The sequence below is a fragment of the Dipodomys spectabilis genome, unplaced genomic scaffold (genome assembly GCF_019054845.1).
Source record: "Dipodomys spectabilis isolate Male_0828 unplaced genomic scaffold, ASM1905484v1 ptg000078l, whole genome shotgun sequence".
In the NCBI taxonomy this organism is placed as follows: domain Eukaryota; kingdom Metazoa; phylum Chordata; class Mammalia; order Rodentia; family Heteromyidae; genus Dipodomys; species Dipodomys spectabilis.
Window position 1 is genome coordinate 554,595 of NW_024870755.1, and position 23,120 is coordinate 577,714.

Consider the following 23,120-nt stretch of genomic DNA (forward strand, 5'->3'; position numbering starts at 1 on the left):
TAGAGTGGTAGAGTGCTAGCCATGAGAGAAAGGAAAAGCTCAGGAATAATTCCCTAGCCCTGAGTTTAAGTTCCAGGACTATAGGACTGGCAAAAAAAAAAAACCAAAAAACATAAAAAAATTAGTTAGTAAATGCAAAATAAATAATCCATACTTGGAATATATATTGTTCCTTCCATACTAATACCTGACAATACTCCCTAATTCATGTACTTTACCTATATTAGGATACTATGTTGAAAAAAAAGTTTTGTTCATTAGGTCCCAACAATTAATGCTAGGAATGTGCTTAGATGTCAGGTGAAGATTAATTCTGGAAATTCAAAGATTCCAGGCTTTTGAGAGGTCACTGCTAATCACAATGAGAAGGATAGTCTAAGTGAGATTTGGAAATCTTTTTGGTCAGTCATGGCACCAAAAAGGCAGAGGCAAATTATCAGTTGGGACAAGAGAAGGAATAACTCTAGAAGGAAGGAACAAATGATAGTAACTAACGCATACCAGAAATCATTCTGGGGAACCATTCTTGGTTATTGAAGAACTAGTTATCAACCAGGTTTATTCTTCATTGCCTTTAGCATTTTAAATCTCTTAGGCTAGTTCTTAATCTCTGTGTGATAAATGTATCTTCTCTTATGTTGTTTTTCCAGACCTGATCCCTTTTGGTTTCTAAAAATCTAAGTCTCTCCTGATACTAAATACACCTACACAGATGGCAAGGGGTTGCTAATGTAAGGGTTGCATAGCTCAGGAGTCATTAATGTAACAAAATGGAATAGGAGGACTATTTATTGCTACCTCAATTTTTTCTGAAAAGCTGCCATGTCATCATTTGATTCAAATTTCCATTCTTTGTCCACATAGTGTCATTAAGTGCAGTAAATGGAAATATGAGCTGAGTGCTGTTGGCTTAAGCCTTTAATCCTAGCTAATCAGGAGGTTGAGACCACAAGATTGCGGTTCAAAGCCAGCCTGCTCTGGAAAGTCAATGAGAACCATATCTTCAATTAACCACCAGAACCCCAGAAGTGGTGCCATAACTAAAGTGGTAGAACACTGAACTTGAGATGAATAGCTGAAGGACAGCACCCAGGATCAGAATTCAAGCCCCACGACCAACAAAAAGTGCAAATATGACTTTAAGTTTCCCCCAAAGGAAGGACAAGGTCAATCGTAATCTTCCAAAGCAGAAAAAAATAATACCAAAATGATTCAGTGCACTTACTTTTGCTGTTATTTAAGTTATGGCTTCTTCGCTGGACATATTCTCTTCTTTTAAAAATTGTCAAATATTAGCTTTATAATAAACATCATTTAGTATTTCTTGGTTCAAAAAATAAGTCTTGATACAGTTGATGTCACTTGGCGTTTTTTTGGCAGTCATGGTGCCTGAACTCTGGGCCTGGGCACTGTCCCTAAGCTCTTCAGCTCAGGGCTAGTGCTCTACCACTTGAGACACAGTACCACATCCAGCTTTTTCTGCTCTTGTGGTGCTGAGAAATCGAACCCAGGGCCTCATGCATTCAAGGCAAGCACTCTACTCCTCAGTAACCTTCTCAGCCCATCACTTGGCTTTCTTACTATTTCAGTTCAAAGCAAACCCAGGCAGGAGATTCTGTCAATCTCTTATCGCTAATTAACCACCAAAAAGTCCAGAAGTGAGGATTTTGCTCAAGCAGTAAAGTATTAGCTTTGGGGACAGGTGGGCAGGAAAGGCATCGATTCAGTGACATGTTCCAGCCTCCGAGAGCAAGCCTCAGAACCAGCACAAACTGAACAAACAAGCAAACAAATAAACCCAGGTATTTCTTTGGGACACTCCTTAAAGGAGTACTGGTATGAGAAGAGACTGCTTTTGCTGATTATACTCACTGGATCCTGCCTTTTTGGAATCCTTTTTCCTATGGAGAACTCAGGACCAGAATAAAGGGATGGATAACTAAATCCTGCAACAAGCGAATCATCTCAGAAGTGAAATATCCATCCATAAAGCACTTTAAAATCTCCATGTCTTTTTTTCTTTGCAGTAGAACACTTTTAAAACAACGTTATTTCCTTTTGTTCTATGCTGGCCCTCAAATGGCACATTATTTCCTTTTGTAATACTATCAACCAGAAGTTTATAAGCCAGTTTTATATGAGTAAAAAACGCACTCGAAAAGTCAGGGACAGAGTTTCCCTCAAGCCTTGGATCCTTTTCTTGTACAGTAAAAAGGAAAGCACAAATTAACTTGAACTTTGTCATATCTCTATGTTCAATTCCTCCCCTGGGATCAGTTTCCGCCTCCAGTAATAGTTACTTCTAGCAACAATTTATGGTGCTGCTTGAGGTATAATGAATGTTTGCTGGCTTCATTGAAAAAGCACAAGGACACCTTTGGACATCATGTAGCAGTGTTTCAGAGACAACTTAGTAAAAAGAAAATATGAAATTTATATTGATTATAAATGCATTATCCATGAGTACATTGAGTTCAAACTTCAAAAGTGCTCTGTAAATTAAGGTGAATTTTAAATGGGAAGAGGGTTCTCAGATCATTTTTTTGTGAGTGTATGTGCTGTGCATTATTTTCCAAGTGTACAAGAGTTAACAGTAAGAGAAACAATAGCAATAATAGGAGAAAGAGAAGTTCTGTGTTTTAGGGTTCAATACAATATAGAAGGATCTACAGATCTACAAATAAGACAACATTGAAACAATGAAGCCAAGTTCAGTATGTAGATTTACAGAAGTGATATAGAGAAAGCATTTCTCCTAAGTGGAAAATGAAGTATGAGGCCACTCCCTTTCTAAATCACACTTCCAATCGTGCAAATTTGTAAAAAGTAGAATAGAAGTATGATTCTGATTCCATGCAATTCAGATATAAGAGAATGGACTTAACTGGAAAAAGTCCATCTTGAAAGAGCAGGGATTATACTAGCAATGAACCTGGAGGCAAAGATCATATTTCTTTATATATATATATATATATATATATATATATATATATATATATTGTTGTTGGTGGTGGTGGTCGTGGCACTTGAACCCAGGGCACTGTCCCTCTGCTATTCAGCTCCAGGCTAGTGCTCTACCACTTGAGCCACAGTGCCACTTCCAGTTTTCTTGTAGTTAGAGAAAAGAGTCTCTGGGACTTTCCTACGCGGGGTGGCTTTGAACCTCAATCCTCAGATCTCACCGCCACCCAGCTTAAGATCACATTTCTAACAGTGTACATTCAGCATATGTAATGCGTATGTTCATCTATCTTTATATGAATTCTTGAGTTAAAAATCTGGGCTACAGGTTAGACAACACTCACAAAAATGTTTGTAGTTTAAAAGTTGATACTCCTGGAAAAATAAAACTTAAGAATGTAAAGGAGTCTGGGAAATTCAGTTTGCATCCAGCCTGGGCAGAACAGTCTTTAGACACTATCTATAATTAACCAGCCAAAGCTGCATTGGAAGAACAGTTCAAGTGATGAAATACTACTCATGAGCAAGATTGTTGAATAAGAGCTTGAGGTTTTCCATACATGCATACAAACATATGCATACACACAGGGGCACTTATATGTGCACCCACGAATACACAAATGAAACAACTCTCAGAATATGTAGAAAAGCTAGAAAGCAATAGAAAATATGTTCTGAGTAAAACTATAATCAAGTGATAAATTTTAATATTAAAAAGTCCTCTGGTGAACTTTCTTCAAACAAGTTTGAGACTATTACATAGGTAGGGACTAGAGATAGTAAGAAAGTCAAGTAATCATTATTAAAGGGATCAGATCCATGGAGGAATGAATCAGAGACTCCTGCATGTGCATCTGAAAATGTTCATATACTGTGTCAAATGTTCGAACATCTTTCAAAACTGTACATAAACAATCTGAGCAGTCAATGGATAAGATCATCAGAGAAGTTCAGAATTGCTAGTGTGTTTCTAGATTAAATAAACCAACAAACTATGGCAGGGCAATCTGATACAAGCCTGGAATTCTAGCACTCAGACTAAGAAAGGAGATTAGAGAGTGGAATTACATAGTGATACCTTCACTGGACCAGGTACTATAATTTTTGTCTCAATAAAACAAACCAAATTACAAGAAAAGAATACACAGTTGGAAGTTTGGGCTAATTTTGTCATTATGATTTGAGAAGTCAAATTTCCTATTCAAATGCAACTGATATATAATCCTCAGTTGTGTTTTAATCTCTCTTCATTACAGAACATTCTTAGATGCAAAATAGCTCATGATTCCCATCCAAAATTTGAAAAAGTAAGTAAGCATCATTCTGTTGGATGCCAAAGAAATGATGAAGGTTTACAAAATTTAAGCCCGGAGAAATAGCACAGTTCATCTAATGTAGGACTTTGTGGACCTTGCAAAATTAGAATTTAGATTCAAAATAAATAGTTTTTTTTGTAATTCCATATTCTATTGGATACTATAAAATTCTTTTTAAGTAGAGGTTTTAACTGACAAATTCACAAATGATTCTGGCATTCTATTTGCCTAGAATATTGTTTCAAGAGAGTTATAATTAGAACTTAGTTAATAGATCATTCCAACAGTTCATGTATAAAATGATAATGTGAATAATCTAGACAGAGTTGCCAACAAATGGATGATATTAATTTATAAATTTAGAAAAAGCATTTTTGAGGGTTTGGTATAACATGGTATGAAGAGAATAATTGTGTGACATCTTCTTTCTTCTACTTATATGTTACACAGGAAGCAATTTCCTTAGTTATGTGCCTCTGTATACAATGAGAAAAAATGCTAGGTTTGGGTTCATTTTTATTTTATTTTTTTGGGGGGGAGTCAGCTCGTGAGGCTTGAACTCTGGGCCTCGGTGCTGTCCCTCATCTCTCCAGCTCAAGGCTAGCGCTCTACCACTTGAGCCACAGCGCATCTTCCGGCTTTATTTCTTTTTGCTTATGTGGTGCTGAGGAATCGAACCCAGGGCCTCATGCATGCAAGGCAAGCGCTCTACCACTGAGCCAACTTCCCAGCCCAATTTTTGTTTTTGTTTTATTGGTTTGACCTAGGGCTTGAACTCTGGGCCTTGACACTGTCTCTGAGCTCAAGGCTCCTTCTCTACCACTTCAACCTCAGTGCCACTTGTGTCTGGCTTTTTCTGAGAAGTTTATTGGAAATAAGATTCTAAGGGATCTTCCTGCCTGGATGGGCTTTGAACCATAATCTTCTTAACTTAGTATCCTCAATATCTATGATAGTTAAAAAATATAAGTAATATTTGCAAGAGTTCTGATCTCAAGAATACCACAGGGGGAAAATTGATTCAACTGAGTTTATTGTGGTGTTCTTTGCAGAACAAGGAGGGCATCACAATACCAGAGGTGCAGTATTTTTTCACAGTAAAGATAAGCTATTCATGATGTGAAATAACGGAACTTTAAGGTGCACCTTACAAGTTGGAAACTGTTGGGCTAGGATGACTTTATGGCATAAAGCTGGGGAATGCTTACTCTTGAAGAATTATTACAGATGCTCCATAGTTTTATCTTCTATAAGAATGTGGCTATTTTTCTGTTGACTTCTCAATCTCTAATACTCCATTGGAAACTGCATCTATTGCAGAATTATATAACATGAAAACAAGTACTGTTTTGAATCTCTCAGGTATGGAAAGTTCAGAATTTGAAAATGAGTAGTTATTAGTCATAGGAATTTTGAACAACACATATATTCTGTCCTAACAACTTATTTATTTTTAAAAGTTATGGGTTTCCATAGAATTAAATTGTTTTCGGTTTTATGTGTGTGAAAGTGCTAAATTTATTTTTTCCAAAATATACAAGTATATTGTGAAAATATTGTCTAGTTGGATAACTTTCAAGTTGACGACCTTCTGATAAAGAAAGGGTAATTAAATCAAATTAGATGCCAAATAGTATTGATTTTTAAAATTTTACTATATAAAGAATAATATTAACTATACCAATATAGTGAAATTTTATTTTATGCAGCTTATTTTTTAAATTTAATTTTATTGTCAAAGTGATGTACAGTCGGGTTACAGTAATTGTAAGGTAGTGAATACATAACTTTTCCAACTTGTTACCCCCTCCCTCACTTTTCTCACAGTTTTCCTTCACCTATGTACCCTTCACAAGTTGTAATGTATATTTCCAACGTATTGTCTTGTGAGTATTGCTAATGCATCGGTTTGGCCTTTGTTATTTGTGTCACCATTGTGATGTTCCTCTTCCCTTCCCTAATGAAGGTAAATGTATACACAATACACAGGGTACCAAAATCAAATACAGCAAGGGATAAATCAAAGGGGAAAAATCAAAGAAAATAGAGATCACATAATACATAAAAACCAACAACCGCAAATAAAAATCTCTGATTCCATATCTTGGAGTTCATTTTGTTCAACATCAGCTTATGTGGTCATATATATGCATAACAAAGCCACTGGAAAATAATAGTTGCATGGACACTATATCGTGAAAACAACGTGTTAACTGTTTTTGATGGTAAAGGTGGAATTGGGATTGGTGAATTCACGGTTTTGATATAGGAATTTCAAAAGAGTTTTAAAAATATGACACGTAAATTTTAATTGTTCAAACTTTTAAACAACATAGCCTATTAAGAAAATTTAAAATTGCCTGGGAAAATAGGCTTTCATGCAAAAAATCCATGGATAATTAGTGGAGAGGGAGCAATGTGAGTGAAGATGGCTCATTTTCACACTAAACAAACAAACCTCAGAAACCTTGCTGTAAATCCTGTAGCTTCCCTTGAAAACTGTCCTTACCCAGGAAATATTCTCTCACTGTGTGAAACAAGGTTATAGTGCAATTTAATTCAAATTTCTTTAAAAAGAGACATCAAAATTTGTGAATTGACCTTTAATTACCAAACAGTAATTCTCTGAAAAAGATAATTTGGGTCAAAATATTTAGGGAGAAAGTGCCCTCCACAATGAAAAAAGGTATTGGGTTTACAGTTTTTGTTTGTAATACTTTCCACAATGTCTTTGCACTGAAGCACTGAAACACAGAAAAAAATCTGATTGGATACTTCAAACCAGTGATTTCACATTTCTAAGTGGCTCACAAATATAAATCCTTATTAAAATGAGATAGTGAAGACATCTCTTATTACATAAGCCAAAAAGTTTTGGGTTCAGAAAAGAACTGAGCACATGGAAAAAGTAAGAAAACAGTGTTCTTAGAAGCCCTAGCTGAGCAAATTGGCTTCAGCAGTGGAAGGAGGCCAAAACTTTTTGATATAGATTGTAATATTTTTGCTACCTAAAGTGATTTTACAGAGCCGATTTGGCTCACTACAATGCAGAACTGATTTAATGAAGACATGAAAATAAATCCCACATCCAAAGGAGGAAACTTAAAAGAGTTTTAAAGGAGAAACCATGAAGATGTAGCTGTGGGGGAGGCCTTAGAGTCCTTCAGCTTCACTGCACTTGGAGCCAAGAAGCTGTGATTAATTGGAAATCAGGCAAGAGCTAAGAGGAGGACATAGAAGTAGGACATAGAAGCATTGTCCTTTGTAACAGAACATTGTCTTCCAAAGTATGGGTGATTTAACTTTATTCTCTTCCATACATCTTGTTGAGCAAATGCAAGATTAAGAGAAAAATAATCTATTGAAATAATTTTGCAAAGAATAACTTCACTGTTCCTGATGTGGTATCTAAGGAGAGTCTGAAGAGAGAAGATAAAAGTGGAGTATTATGCAGTTTCCTCTAAGCGTCTTGTTAGCAAAACATATCTTTGAGGTTAGAAGTGATTGAACCAAAAAATGGTGGAGTACTTATGTTTGTGGGCACTTTAGACACAAGAAGACTTTCTTTCTTTCTTTCTTTCTTTCTTTCTTTCTTTCTTTCTTTCTTTCTTTCTTTCTTTCTTTCTTTCTTTCTTTCTTTCTTTCTTTCTTTCTTTCTTTCCTTCTTTCTTTCTTTCCTTCTTTCTTTCTTTCCTTCTTCCTTTCTTTCCTTCTTCCTTTCTTTCTTTCTTTCTTTCTTTCTTTCTTTCTTTCTTTCTTTCTTTCTTTCTTTCTTTCTTTCTTTCTTCCTTTCTTTCTTTCTTCCTTCCTTTCTTTCTTTCTTCCTTTCTTTTTTTTTTTCAGGTCCGGTCGTGGGACCTGAACTCTGGGCTTGGGCGCTGTCCCTCAGCTCTTCAACTCAAGGCTAGCGCTCTACCACTTGAGCCACAATGCCACTTCCGGTTTTTTTCTTTTTGCTTATGTGGTGCTGAGGAATCGAACTCAGGGCCTCAAGCATGCAAGGCAAGCGCTCCACCACTGAGCCACCTTCCCAGCCCGACACAAGAAGACTTTCAAGGTAAAAGAAAAAAGAAAAACAGATATCCAAATATTTGTGATCACAGTTTCTTGGACTGGTTTTTTTGTAGACAAAGTTTTACATTACAGTTTGTCCTGATTAACATCAATGTTGGGTTTTTATGGCAACCAAATGCAGGGGTGAAGTTTAATGGACTCCCTTGAACAAGTAAACCGCATGATAAAAAAAATGGCAAATACTATTTAGTGAATTACTTTCACCAATTACTTTTCCAGAAGAAAGAAGGAAATATATAACTCAAAATCAATTTACTTAAAAGTATGAAGAAAGAGTAGTGAAGAGAGATGAAAGAAAACATAGAGAATTGTTTTCTCTCCAGCCGAGTAATGGGTTCTTGATCTTTTCTCTTGCATTCTATCTTCACAAGCTATCAAGTGTGGCTTGAAATTCAGTGAATTTCAAGAGAATTTCAGGACTGGAGTATCCAGTTCAGACAGAGGGAACTCGCAGAAGGAACATAACATTTGCAGCATATATAGGTGATTTATAACCTGAGACAATCTATTTAAATCTGTTCAAATTTCTCCCCTACCCCAAACTGCCCTCTTTGAATAGTTTTGTTTGCTTTTCCCAAGACAGCCCTTCATTAACTGCTTAAAATTTTGAGAGGTTATATTCATACTCTCTAGAGATTGCTGTTTGATTGTAATCTTTGTGTGTTTTTTCACTGAATTTCAAAAGGTTGTGCAAGTGTTTTAAAATTAAATATGTCCATCTAATTGTCCAATGCTCCTGGATCAGTTTCACTCCTTCTATCATTGTGAACCAACTCCTTCTCCAAGATTTATTTCATTTTTACCACTTCCTTTATCACATGTGTATATTGAAATTCTAGCTGTATTTGCCCGTTGTTCCATTTTTCATTCATTCTATGTATTTACTATTATTCCTCTCTGGCTTCAACTTCCTGATAGTCATTCTGTTAAACTGTCTGTTAATAGTTTAAAAGGTTTATATACATTCCATGGAGTTTCAATCCTGCATATACTTGAACTTATGTCAGCTTATATTTCCATAATTCATTCATCTGCAATAATAATTTGCAAGACTGGAGGCGTGAAGCACCTAGACATGATGTAATTCTCATGCATTTGGAAGATTAATCTTTAGTCAACAAGAAAGTTTAAAAATGGTTTAGAATGTATTCCAAATTACCAATTTTTACAAATGGCTTTGTACAATGGTGTGTGATTATTTTATTTTACATGGGATAATATTTTCTACTACATTTAAGTTTCGGGAAAAAAAAGAAAATTAAAATTTATTATTATAGAGGAATATGATAGAAATAGAACAGATTTTATGTTTTTCACATCTCTGACGAGTACCCATATTCAAGACTTACTATGTTAGACAGATAGGGAAAACAAAATAACATATGATAAGGCAACTATTTGTGACTTTTTAAAATGTACCTTATTAAATGATGAAATTTACTTTATTATCTAACGTTTGGGTTTGAAATATGGGAGGCTGATATATTTAACAAATTTTGAAAGGCACCTAATGAATAACACAAATGATGGGTGGTACTATTTCTACAGTTTAATGAATGGTTGAACCTGTTTGGCATTAGTGCTGTGTAAGCAAATCAATTCTATTGTAACTCTATTGCCACTAAGTATCATCTATTTGTCAAATGTTGTTTTGGCGAATGTGATTTTTTTTTGGGGTAGGTCGTGGGGCTTTAATTCTGGGCTTGGGCACTGTCCCTGTGCTCTTCAGCTCAAGCCGAGCACTCTACCACTTGAGCCACAGTGCCACTTCTGATATTCGAGTGGTTTATTGCAGATAAGAGTCTAACGGACTTTCCTGCCCGGGCTGGCTTTGAACTGTGATCCTCAGATCTCAGCCTCCTGAGTATTTAGGATTACATGCGTGAGCCACTAGCGCCTGGTTTGCGAATTTGATTTTTCAAAGATTACTTGAAAAAGAATACACTTTCAGGAGATTAAATATTTTGAGAATGACATTTTCATACCACAGAACCAAGTTTTACTGAAGTACCTGTGTATTTTTTTATTGTGAAAATACTGTACAGAGGGGTTACAATTACATGGGCAAGATAATGAGTACATTTCTTATCAAGCATTGTAGCTTCCTCCTTTGTTTCCCCTTCCCATTCCTTTGCATCCTCCCCCTGCCCCCTACCCCGACTTCCCCCCCCCCCCCCCGCACCAAAGTTGTAAACTTTGTTTTTGACAGGGCAACATGTATATCTCATAGTGTTATTAAGCACTAAGGATCTTCTCAATTAATGTTTTTTTTTAATTACATTTGACCTCTAAGTCAAGTTTTCATGGCCTTTATAGACAAATTGTGGATCTATCCTTCCAGGAGCTATTTTTCTGGCCCATTTATGCTGGACTGAAATCGTTCATTAATCATTAGGGGAGGGGTATTAAAAATAATCTTGTGACACTTTGTGATCTTGTTCACTCATATGGGCTGGTCATCTGTAAATTGAAAGTTTGAATCGCAGTACTTTCTCTTAGATTTTGTGATCTCGTCCTTCATTTTAAGTTGACTTGCATTTGACTATTGCTTACTGCTAATTCCTGCTTCTTAAGGAATTCATTAATAAATATATATATATTATAAAACAATGTTGAATTCAAAATATATCTAGGAAAGAATGAAATAGATTATGGATATTATGCAAACACAGAATATAGAATATTTTAAAATATACTTTTTTCAGACAAGAACCAGAAATATCTTTAGTTTCTATAACACTCATTTCAACAGATAAGATCAAATTATTTCTGATTAAAAAATCACAAAATCTGCAGAAATCATTATAGATGTACACAAACAACTCAAATACATTTTGACATCAAAGTCAGGCAATTCACTTGTAAAAATTCCACGGAATTTTTACAGTAAGATATTGCTGTTATTTGGATTGTGAAAATATTTTATATGGACACAAAGAATGGACTGGCATTTTGATGTTTAAGAAACATAACTGATATCTTAGCTATGCTAAATAATGCTGCAATAAACATAGTTGTTCTGGTAGCTTTAGTATGGTCTTGTTTGATGCCCCTAAGTAGATGAATGGATTAAAAAAATAGAAGTCTATGGAATGGAATTTTATGCCTCCCTCAGAAAGAATGACATTGCCCCATTTGTTAGAAAATGGAAAGACTTGGAAAACAATATATTAAGTGAAGTAAGCCAGGCCTAAAGAAACATAGATCCCATGGTTTCCCGTATTTGCAATAACTACTATATGTCTGAGACAAGCAGAAATGGTCAGATAAGTTGATGTTAGGCGAAATGAACCCCAAGATAAGGATTCAATGTTTTTTCTTTCTTGCAATTGTTTCTAACATATTTATAAGATGATTTCTTTGTTGCTTTGTATGTCCCTCCACCACCGTATAACCCCTGCTTTATTTGTATTTGATGTTGGTATGATTTGTGGAGGGGAAGGGAAAAAACAAATTATTTAAATAGGGATACAGGTTGACCCATTGCAACAATGAGATGTACAAGACGTCATGTAGAAAACCGAACTTTACAACTTTGGCTGGGGAGAAGGGGTAGGGAGGGGGGAGGGGAGTGGGGGGGAGATGAGAAGGTATGGGAAGGGGAAATAAAGGAGGAGGCAACAATGCTTGATAAGAAATGTAATCATTACCTTGCTCATGTAATTTTAACCCCTCTGTATGGTGTTTTCACAGTAAAATAATAAAATTCAACAAAAAAAAGATACAAGAAAAGAAACTTAACCTAAACATTACAACTTAATAGAACAATTTGTTCAGCCTTCCACAACTTCAAAGAGGTAGTGATACATACTTATCCTTTTGGTAATATCAAAGGCAGTTTCTTGCAAGATGTTCTTCAGACCTGGTTTGATATAATGGTTCAACAGAAGGAGATCCACTGTATCTTTGCTATCTATATTCCCAGCAGCAAGATGCAAGGGAGTCAAGAGGCGTTTAGTTTGAGCATTTGTATCTGCATCATGATGAAGTAAGAAAGACGCCACACTGGTATTATTCCACGAGTAAGCACTGCGCAGCGGTGTTCAGCCATTAACAATTACTGCATGAATATCTGCTGCTTGAGCCACCAACTCATGGACAATGTCTAAGTGTCCACTGTAGGCTTCCCGATGAAGAGGGGTATATTCATTGTCATCCCTAGTATTCACATGAGTAGCTTTTATGGAAAATAGTCACCACACTCTAGTAAGCCGATTATTTTCAGCAGCCCAAAGAAGAAATTTTCTTGGATCCTACTCCATTTTTTTTTTCTTGCAATTGATACGATTTCTCACTTTTTCATTTTGTTACTCATCTTCATCAGAATTGCCTAACTAGGGACTTTCAATGCCAGTGGGAATAAGGTGTCCATGTATTTCCCCAATAGTTCATATTGGTTGAACTTGTGGGAAAAATACAATGAATTTTCTGCATCTGTTTTTTTTTCATGATGATTTATTTTCTCTTTTTACATTTTTATTATTCTAAGTCATTCTAACTAGAAAGTAGGGAATTGATGGAGAGCAGAGGAAAGATGTTCCTCCTTATTCAAAGGTACAGACTGAAAATAAGGATCAGTGTTGTCTTCATGTGCAGCTTCTTCCAGGAATGAGAAAATGGAAGGTGGCTCAGTGGTAGAGTGCTTGCCTTGCATGTCTGAGCAACGGCCGGTCACGTCCACTTTGTAGCCTTGTCATGCAGACCCATGGTACAAAGAAAAAGACGTAATACCCCAGCCCTCTGAAGTTCGCCACTTTTTGTGGTATCCTACTTTTTTTTCTTCCTGCAAATCTTCAGGGCCTAGGATCTCAGGATCAGCTATGGGTCCACAGACTGCACCACAGTCTAGGGTGATGGAAGCTGAGTCAGAGTTGCCACAACCTAAGTTCAAGCCCCGTGGTTGGCAAAATAAAGAATAAATAAAACAATTAATTAATTATTTAACTAAATTAAAAAGAAATAAAGCTCTTTCATTTGGAATTTCTGCCAGTTTCCTTCCTAAGCCTGGGATTTGAACTCAGGGTCTTGGTAAATCTGTAGCAATGTGAGGGAAGGTGCAGAGTTACCACTACTTGAGTTCAAACCCCGTGCCAAGCCAAAAATTAAAAAAAAAGCCACTGAACTCGGCAGGGGGAGTAGTTGTGGAGATGGGAGGGAAGGGATGGTAGGGGGAAAACAAAAAAAAAGAGGAGGCAACAATGCTCAATAGGAAATGAACTCATTACCTTGCTCATGTTACTGTGAACCCTCTGTACAACATTTTTGCAATAAAAATGTACAAAAAAAGAAACAATGTAGTGCTCAGAGAAGCACTTTGGGGGTAAGGTAAGGATGTCTGAAAAGATGTACAAAATTCTACACTGTTTTTTTTAAATGCTCTGTATGGAACTGAATGAACATAACTGCTTTCATTAAAAAAATTAAGCCACTGTCTTGGAACTGGGGCCAGTATTTCTGTAATTGCTGTGATTTGATCTCACCCTCCAGGTAACTCTTTTGCACCATAGGTGAAGGCGAAGCTTACTATCTTTGAGGAAAACAAATTCAGGCTAGAGTTCTGAGGGCCCAAATGAGCACCTTGCAATGGAAAAAAATATTTCTATACATGTGTAATATATGATATATACTTACATATGTATGTTTATTACATATATTTTTTATTATTGATTTTGTATTTTATTTTTTATTTGATTAATTTAGTTATTGTTTATTGTATTTAGTATTATTATACACATAATATTTAGTACATGTTTTACATCTATTATAAAATGATTCACAATAATTTAGGACATTGACTCATTTTCATTTATACTTTATTAAGTGTTGAAACATGATACATAATTAAATGGAAGCATTTGTTACAGTCTTCACATGTTTAGAGTCTCTCCCACAGATGAGCTTTGTCTTCTTCATCTTTGGACACCTTCCTATAGGGATTTCTTTAGATGATTTATAATCAGAGGCCTTTTCTTGAGAATAGGCAAGTTGAGGGATAAAACTGTAAGGGTGGGGCTAGAAATGTGACAGTGGTAAGGAGCTCGCTCAGCATGCATGAATGCCATGGTTTGAATCCTCAGTGCCACATACTCAGAAAAACCCAGAAGCTGTGGAGTGGCTCAAGTGGTTAAGCTCTAGTCTTGAGAAAAAGAAGCTCAGAGAGAGTGCCCAGGTCCTAAGATCAAGCCCCAGGACTTTCAAAAATAATAGGCCAGATTCTGGTGGCTCACATCTGGAAAACTAGCTTCTCAGGAGACTGGGAGCTGAAGACCACAGTTCAAAGAAAGGCTAAGCAAGGAAAGCCTGTTAGACCCTTATCTCCAATGAACCACCAAAAGACACTGTGGCTCATGTGGTACTGTTTGCCTTGAGCTGAAGGGCTCAGGGACATTACCCTGGCTTGAGTTCGAGACACACAACTGGAAAAAAGTGAGGGTTAATCAAAGTACTTTTCCTATTTGCCAATTAAGAGAACATTCTCTGGAAAATGAATGCTGATGTATACCAGAATTGGAGTCAGAGCTCAAGGTTAGTAGATCCATATACTCAGCCTCTGAGACTCTAGCCTTATAACCTTGTGTGCTACAGGGTTCTGAATGGTCCAATGTTGAAAGGGTTAATATGCTCCCCAAACCCTTTGTGATAAGCAGTTGACTTGTACTGCAAATGTCATTACAGTTGTGAACCTAGCAGAGAATCAGTAGCTCACGCCCATCAACCTATCTTAGGAGGCTGAGGTCTCAGGATCACAGGGTAAAGTCAGCCAGAGTAGGAAAGTCTATGACACTCTGACTTCCACTTCTGAAAGGTGAGATGTTCAAGAGCTTCCTGGGTTTCCCTTGGTGATGAGAAGTTACTTGCACTCTAAATGTTCTTAGAATTCTCAAGCTGTAGAAGCAGGAAAGAAACATTATTGACCCATCCTGGGTTCAAATGAAGTTCTCAGGGTCCAAGCCCTAGCCCTGTTAGCAGGAAGAACTCCATTGTATTACTGTATATGAAGGACAGAAAATAGTTGCAAAAGCCAGGCTAGGTGAAGAGACCAAGGCCTGCAGGATTAGGAGGCAGAATGTACACACTCAACAGGAAAGTGAGCTGCAAAACCACTTCATTCATTCCAGGCACAACCAGCAACGGGCAGGGGGGGAACTTCAAACATTTGTTAGAGTTACAACAGGGTCAGGCTTTTTTCAACCTCTTCAAACAATGACTGATTAACCTTCCTCCCTCAGGTTAAGGCAACCTCAGGCTATCTTTAGGTTACCAATAGAGAGACAGTTTAGTGGGGGAGAGGGGAGGAACAGAGTAGAAAAATCCTGCTTTTGGTCTTAGGAAGTGGGTTCTTGACTCTCCATCTGTCAGATTTGAAGGCCCTTCTTCTACCTCGGTGAATCCATTCTCCTTCCTTCATTCTGCAAATCATTAATGCCAATCCCCAGGCCAAGGAGAAGCAGGGCCGTTTCTCTTCTCTCTCCAAGCACCTGGCTCTCCCCTCTTGGCTCTGGGTCCCTCAGCTGCCTGAGAAGTGGGAGACAGGCTTCCTGCTCTGTGGTTATGTGAATGCGATACTGGTATCCTGGCACACTGCCGAAGGCCTCATGACTGCTAATTGTTCCCTTCTTCCCTCTTGACATCCAAGACCAGATTCATCTATCATCTTTGTATCTATCTATCTATCTATCTATCTATCTATCTATCTATCTATCTATCTATCTATCTATCTACCCACTCACCTACCTACCTACCTACCTATGCCAGTTCTTGGTTGAACTCAAGGCCTGGGCACTATCTGTAGCACTCTATTACTTGAGCCATTGCACCAATTCTGTCTTTTTCTGTGTATGTGCTACTGAGGAATCGAACCCAGGGCTTCTTGCATGCTAGGCAAACAGTCTCTCACTAATCCACATTCCCAGCCCCCTCATCTTTTTATTAATGGTATTTTGTACATATGTAGGCTGCCGTTTTTTCTCCCCAAGTTAATTTTTGTGAATACCAGTTACTTCTAAGAAACCTGATCTTGTCTTCCCTTGCCTGATTTGTGATTGTTCCTGTGTTGGCCTCATAGTAAAATGTAAATAAACCCTGCTGAGAGCCTAAGTGTGCATCATATAAGGACACAGGCCTGGTACCCTGGAAGAGAAAAGCGATGGGCCTGAAATGAAGATTATGATGCAGTTTGTGCAACAGGCATCTCTGAAAAATAAATCAGTAAATAAAAGCAGAAGCATTGCATATGGTCTGTTTGCACTCAGGGAGGTAATACAAACATAAGTAGGTAAGGCACGGATACATAACTTGGCATTCTCTCTTTGAATTTTTTGTGGTCATCCCAGGGCTTAAACGCAGAGCCTTATGCAATCCTGAGTTGTTTTACTCAATGCTGAGGCTCTACCACTGCCACAGCTCCACTTCCAGCCATCTGGTAGATAAAAATTGGACATAAGCACCTCTCAGGCTTTCCTGCCTGCTCTGGCCAGTATCTCCTGCTTAGCTTTCTCTCTCAAAGCTGGAGCTCTACCCTCTGGGCCACTGCTTCACTTTTCGTTTTCTGGTGGTTTATTGGAGAAAAGAGGCTCACAACTTCCTGCTCAGGCTGGCTTTGGACGGCGATCTCCTGAGGAGGATTCAAGCAACTTTCCTCAGGGATTCGCTGAGGAACCGCTCCTCACAAACCTTTAGTCTAAATCTCGAGAGGTACTAGAGAAAAACAGAAACAGGAAGATGTTTCTAGTGTGTTCTAGATACTTAAGTTCAGAAACACTCATAATTATTAGGTCATTTTATAGGCAAAAGGAGCAGTGCAGACTGCATGAGGATTGTTCCAGCTTTCGATCCACTCATCCTGAGACAGTAAATTTACTGCAGCTCAATACTAAGTGACTGAACTGGCATGTCCTGTGGACATTTGCTCCCAAATCCTGTAACACTCATTTCTCACTTTTGGCTGCAAACCTGTGACCAAAGGAGAAGATGATGAGAGAAAATCGTTTTCAGAGAAAGCAGCTATAAAGAACTTGGGTAGTTTACTTATAAATTCAAACCAATGGAATGACCCTGTTAAGAAGTCAGCTTGTCCAGAGTAAAACATGAAGAAGGAAAGAAAGGGAAGCTCTGAGGAGGCTGAGATGTAGAGAACCTTAGTCTGAATCCAGCCAGTATTAGAAAGTCCATGACACTGTTATTTCTAAGAGATCAGAGAAAAGCCCAGATGTGTGACTGCGACTGAAGGTTAATGCATTACCTGAGCAAAAGCAGCTCAGGGACAATGCCTAGGCTCATAATCCAACCCCAGGACGTGCCCCCCCACACAAAGGGCCTGTACCTCCATGTCTTTGCGTGTGTATGGATGTTCCTTTAGGTATAGTTCCAGAGTAGTTATAATGAACAGCACCAAACTAGGAAATTTGTTTTAATACAATGATTTCATAGCATAGAGAGTGCTTTTGAAACAGTGCATGTTCAGGAACTCCCCTTACTGTTCCCAGTGTAGCCTGAGGGTTTCTCCCCACCCCATGCTGTGGTAAGAAGTCTCAGTCATTGTCTGAACAGGCAAACAAAAAAGGCCTTATCCCTGTACAGCGGTGAAACAACTCTATCTGGACCAATTAGTGAGGATGAGTGTGGGTAGGCTCTGAAGGCCAGGAGAAAAAGGCCTCTTTGTACCCCAAGCTATCTCTCTCCCTAGTTCTCTGTTTTGACAGGATGCCTTCAATTGTGTAACCTCCCTTGGCAGACCAAGTTACCTGCACTTATCCTGCCATTGTGAGACTATATTGCCGTGTTCAGATACAGTGCTCAATATAATTCAGGAGTTCTTCTGGCCAAAAACTAGGATATTGAACCTAATGAAATGTTTAATTGCAGGCGATGATGGGCCTATGATACCTTTCCTAGGTTTCTGGAAGCTTGGGATATCCAAGCACATATCGCATATCAGAAAGATTCGTGTCATCTAGGGCTGGTGAAGCTCATCATGTCTTGAAACATTTGACCTCTCCTTGTTGGGCCCTAGGTGGCTAGGTTTTGGGTTCAACACAGGACCTGGATGCTGAACATGAGCTCAATGCAGAAGCCCAGTGCTTTACCATTCTGTGTCTCAGTTTCACTTCTGGTCTGTGTGTGTGTGTGTGTGTGTGTGTGTGTATGTGTGTGTGTGTGTGTGTGTGTCCCTGTGTGTGCATGCATACACCAGTCCTGGATCTTGAACTCAGCACTGTACCTTGTTTTTCTTGAACAAGGATAACTCTCTCCCACTTGAACCACAGAGCTATTTCAGGCTTTTTTCTGGTGATGTGGTCCTGAGAAATCAAGCCCAAGGTTTCATATATGGAAAGCACTCTACCTCAAGGCACATTCCCAGTCCTCTACTTCAGATTTGTTAGTTTGTTTCTGCTCTTTTGTTGTTGTTGGTTGTAGGAGATGATGTATGGGCCTGCGTGCTGTCCCTGAGTTCTTCAGCTAAAGTCTGGTGCTCTACCACTTGAGCCACAGAGCCACTTCAGTTTTTCTGGTGGCCCATTGGAGCTAAGTGTCTCAAGGACTTTCCTGCCCCAGACTAGCTTTGAACCATGATCCTCAGATCTCATCCTCCTGAGTAGCTAGTATGACAGTCACGAGCCAAAAGTACCAAGCTTCCACTTCAGGTTTCTTAGTGGTCAATTGGAAATAATAGTCTCATAGGACTTTTTGTGTCTGGGATAGTTTGGAACCCAGATCCTCAGATCTCAGCTTCCTGAGAAGGCAGCTATCGACCCCCTAGGTCATGGCACTCTGCTGTAAGGCGGTCTGTGGTTCCACATGTTGGAGTGGTAGCCATGTGCCCAAGAGGTAATGGTCAGAGCCTAGGCCCTGAGTTCAAGGTCTTCAGGAGACAAGTCTCTAGTCTTCAGTAATACATAATTTTGTCCCTGCCATGGAGACATATCTGAGCTCAAACCTCTTGTCTGCATAATCATCATCTCAGTATGTAGCTCTTACAAGGACCCAATGAAAGAATGCATCCTGAGAAGGACACAGCACGTGGCACTTTTCGCATGACTCAGCACACAGCATCCTGTGAAAGACTCAGAACACAGCACCCAATGCAGGACTCGGCACACTGCACCTTGTGAAAGACTCTGCACATAGCTCCCTGTGCAAGACTCAGCACAGAGCAACCTATGAAGGACTCAGTACTTAGCTCTATTCCACAAGCTGTCATTAAAATTAGGGAAATATTTGAAATGTACTGTGACATTATGAATATTGTGACATCACATTGCTAGATGTAATGACTGTTGTGTCACATTGTCACATCACAAATGTGTTCTGACTTCATCACGTTTGTGCCAACAAATGCCTTTGGAATCCTCACAATCACATTCTAAAATGATATACTCATTGTGAGTTAATGACAATTGAGGTCTGGCATGCCATTGTCACATCAGCAATCTACTCCGACATCACAAAGGTATTTTGAACTCATCACTATTATGGCATCACCAACTAATTGTCACATAACACTCTTATGACATAATTTGACATCATATTGCAATTGTGATATTATTGTACCATCATACTTTTACAAATCTATTATGCCCTCATCACATCTTAGAAAATGCATGACCTTTGGGATATCAAGATCTTTCTATGAACATGTTTCATTGTGAACTTGTAGCAATTGAAATTTGAAATAAGATGTGACATTACAAACTAGTTTTGACATCACTAACCCATTTTTATATCATTAACATTTTGAAAACTCAAACCTGTTAGGAATTTTAGCACTTTTAACAAAAACACATGGCCTTTGTGTCATCACAGTTCATTTGTGTAGGTCATTATGATTTCATTCTCATATCCTCACTATAAACTAATGACAATTAAGATCTGACATGCCATTTTGACATCACAAACCCTTTGTGACATCAACACCAATTTGACATCAGACTGTCGTTATGACACCATCAGCTCATGGTGACATCACCAAGCTACAGTGACATCATAGCATTGCCATTTTGCTGTGGTTTCATAATATTTCAAATGTGGCATATCAGTTGATATCAGAAACACATTGTGACCTCATAGCCATTGTAACATTATAAACCCTGTGTGACATCATAACCAGTGTCACATCACATTGTTATTATGACATCCTTAGCTTATGGTGACATCACAAAATGACAATGACATTATAGCACTTGCCATTATGTCATTGTGATATCATAGTCACATTATGAGTGCCTGACCTGTTATTTCATTGTATTTGAAATGGGCATATGGGTTGATATCAGAAACTCATTGTGATGTCATAACCATTGTCACATCAAAATCCCTTTGTGACATCAATTTGGCAATGTGACATAACAAAGGCAATGTGATGCTACTAAGGCACCCTGATATCACAATGGTCATGAACTCACAATTGGTTTCTGATATCAACCAACATGCCACATTAGAAATAGAATCAAATAACATAATAGGCAAACACAACATGTATATGACATCAGAATGACAATGTGATGTTACAATGCTATGATGTCATTGTAGTTTTACATATCAAAATGAGCTGATGGTGTCATAATGGCAACATGATGTCACAATTATGATGATGTCAGAAAAGATTTGTTATGTTTCAATGGTATGTCTGATGTCAGTTGTCATTAGTTCTCCATGAGGATATGGATACAAAAAAAGTTCTGTGATGTCACAGAGGTCACGTGTGTTTTCAGAAGTGGTAAGAGGTCATAATAGGTTTGTGATGGCACAATATGATCCATAATGTCACAATGGAAATGAGATGTCACAATGGAAATGAGATGTCTTATTGGGTTTTTGATGTCGCAGTGGTGATGAGGTCACAATGGTTTTGTGATGTCAGTTTATTTGTAATATCAGAATGATATATCCAATTTCAATTACTCATAATTCAATGTGAGGATACAAGGTGATAAAAGAAGCTTCATAGTATGAGGTCATAGCATGTGAAAACCCAATAGGACAGTGATTTTACAATGACAATGTGATGTCTCAACATCATGTTATAATAATGTTTTGAGGTCACAATTGGTGATGCCATACTGATGAGGGGTCACAATAGATTTGAGATGTCCCAAGGGGTTGGTGATATCACAATGGCCTGTAGGATCTCAATTGTCATTAACTCATCATGCGTATATGAGTTTGGGAAGAGATTCTGATGTCACCAAAGTATATGTAGTCACAAAGGTGAAGAACTAACAGATCTGAGATGTCCAAAGTGACACAATGGTTATGATGTCCAGTGGTGTGATATCATGATGTTACACTGGATTTTAGATATCTCATGTCATATCTGAAATATGAGGTCGAACACAGTATTTCAACTCACAAAGGGCCTAAGATATCACAATGGCATGTCACAAAAATTATGAGGACAGGAGAGGAATTTGATGTCACAGTGGGTTAGTGATATAACAAAGGCAATGTGCTGTGACAAAGAGATTTGATGTCACAAAGGTTATGAGTCCACAATGGTTCCTGATATCAACTCACATGGCACATTTGAAATTGAATGAAATCAAAGAATAGGCATTCACAATGGGTCTATGACATCCAAATGACAATATGATGTCAAGGCAGCAATGTTTGATAGGATATGTACTCATCATTACCTTGCTAATGTAACTGCAATCTCTCTGTACACTATAATTACAATAAATAACACACAGAAGAAAAAAAAGAAAAAATAGTATGGTGTCATTTGGGTTTGGTGATGTCACAATGAGATGATGATGTCATGATGACAATGTGATTTCACAGTCATAATTATTGCTCAAAGTATTTGTGATGATACAATGCTATGTGTGATCACAATTTCCATTAGTTTACTATGAGGATATGGATACACAAAGGGTCTGTGATGCCACAGAGATCATGTGTTTTTTTAAAGGTGCTAAGATTTCACAATAGTTTTGTGATGTCACAATGTGATTGCGAAGGCCCAACAGCAATGTGATGTCACAATGGGTTTGTGTTGTCACAGTGGTGATGAGGCCAAATGAGTTTGTGATGTCACTATGAGTTTGTAATATCACAATGACATGTGTAATTTCAATTTCTACTAGTTCACAATGAGGATACAATTTTGAAGAAAGAAATTTAAGCTCCAAAGACCTTGAGTTTTTAATCATAACTTGTGTGATATGCTGCCTTTAGTAAGCTTATAATGTTTTCAAACTCATAATAATTCTGGTATGACATACCATATTCGAAATTGACTCTGACATCATGAACATTGTGACATCACATTGATAGATATCAAGACCATGGTATCATATTGTGAACTCACAAATCTGTTAGGACTTCATCACATTTGTGCCAATACATGACTTTGGAGACAACACAGTCCCTTTTTGAACTCATATCTTCATTGTGAATTAATGACATTTGAGATCCGGTATGGCATGGTGATATTTCCAACCAATTGTGACAACATAAACCTATTATAGTAGAAACACATTGTGTTCTAATAGCCATTGGGGTAGCACAATACCTTTGTGATCCCACATTCCCATTGTGATATTACTAGCCCACTGTGAAATTGCAATCGTCTCACACCCAATCCAGGAATGAAATGTGATACCTGAATTCAGTTGACATCTAGATCATGGTGACACTGATAGATGTTATGAGTAATTTGTCACATTCTGACAACACACACCTGTTAGGACTGCATCACTTTTGAGACAATGCATGCCTTTGGAGACATCATAGTCCCTTTGTGAGCTCATATACTCATTGAGAGTGAAC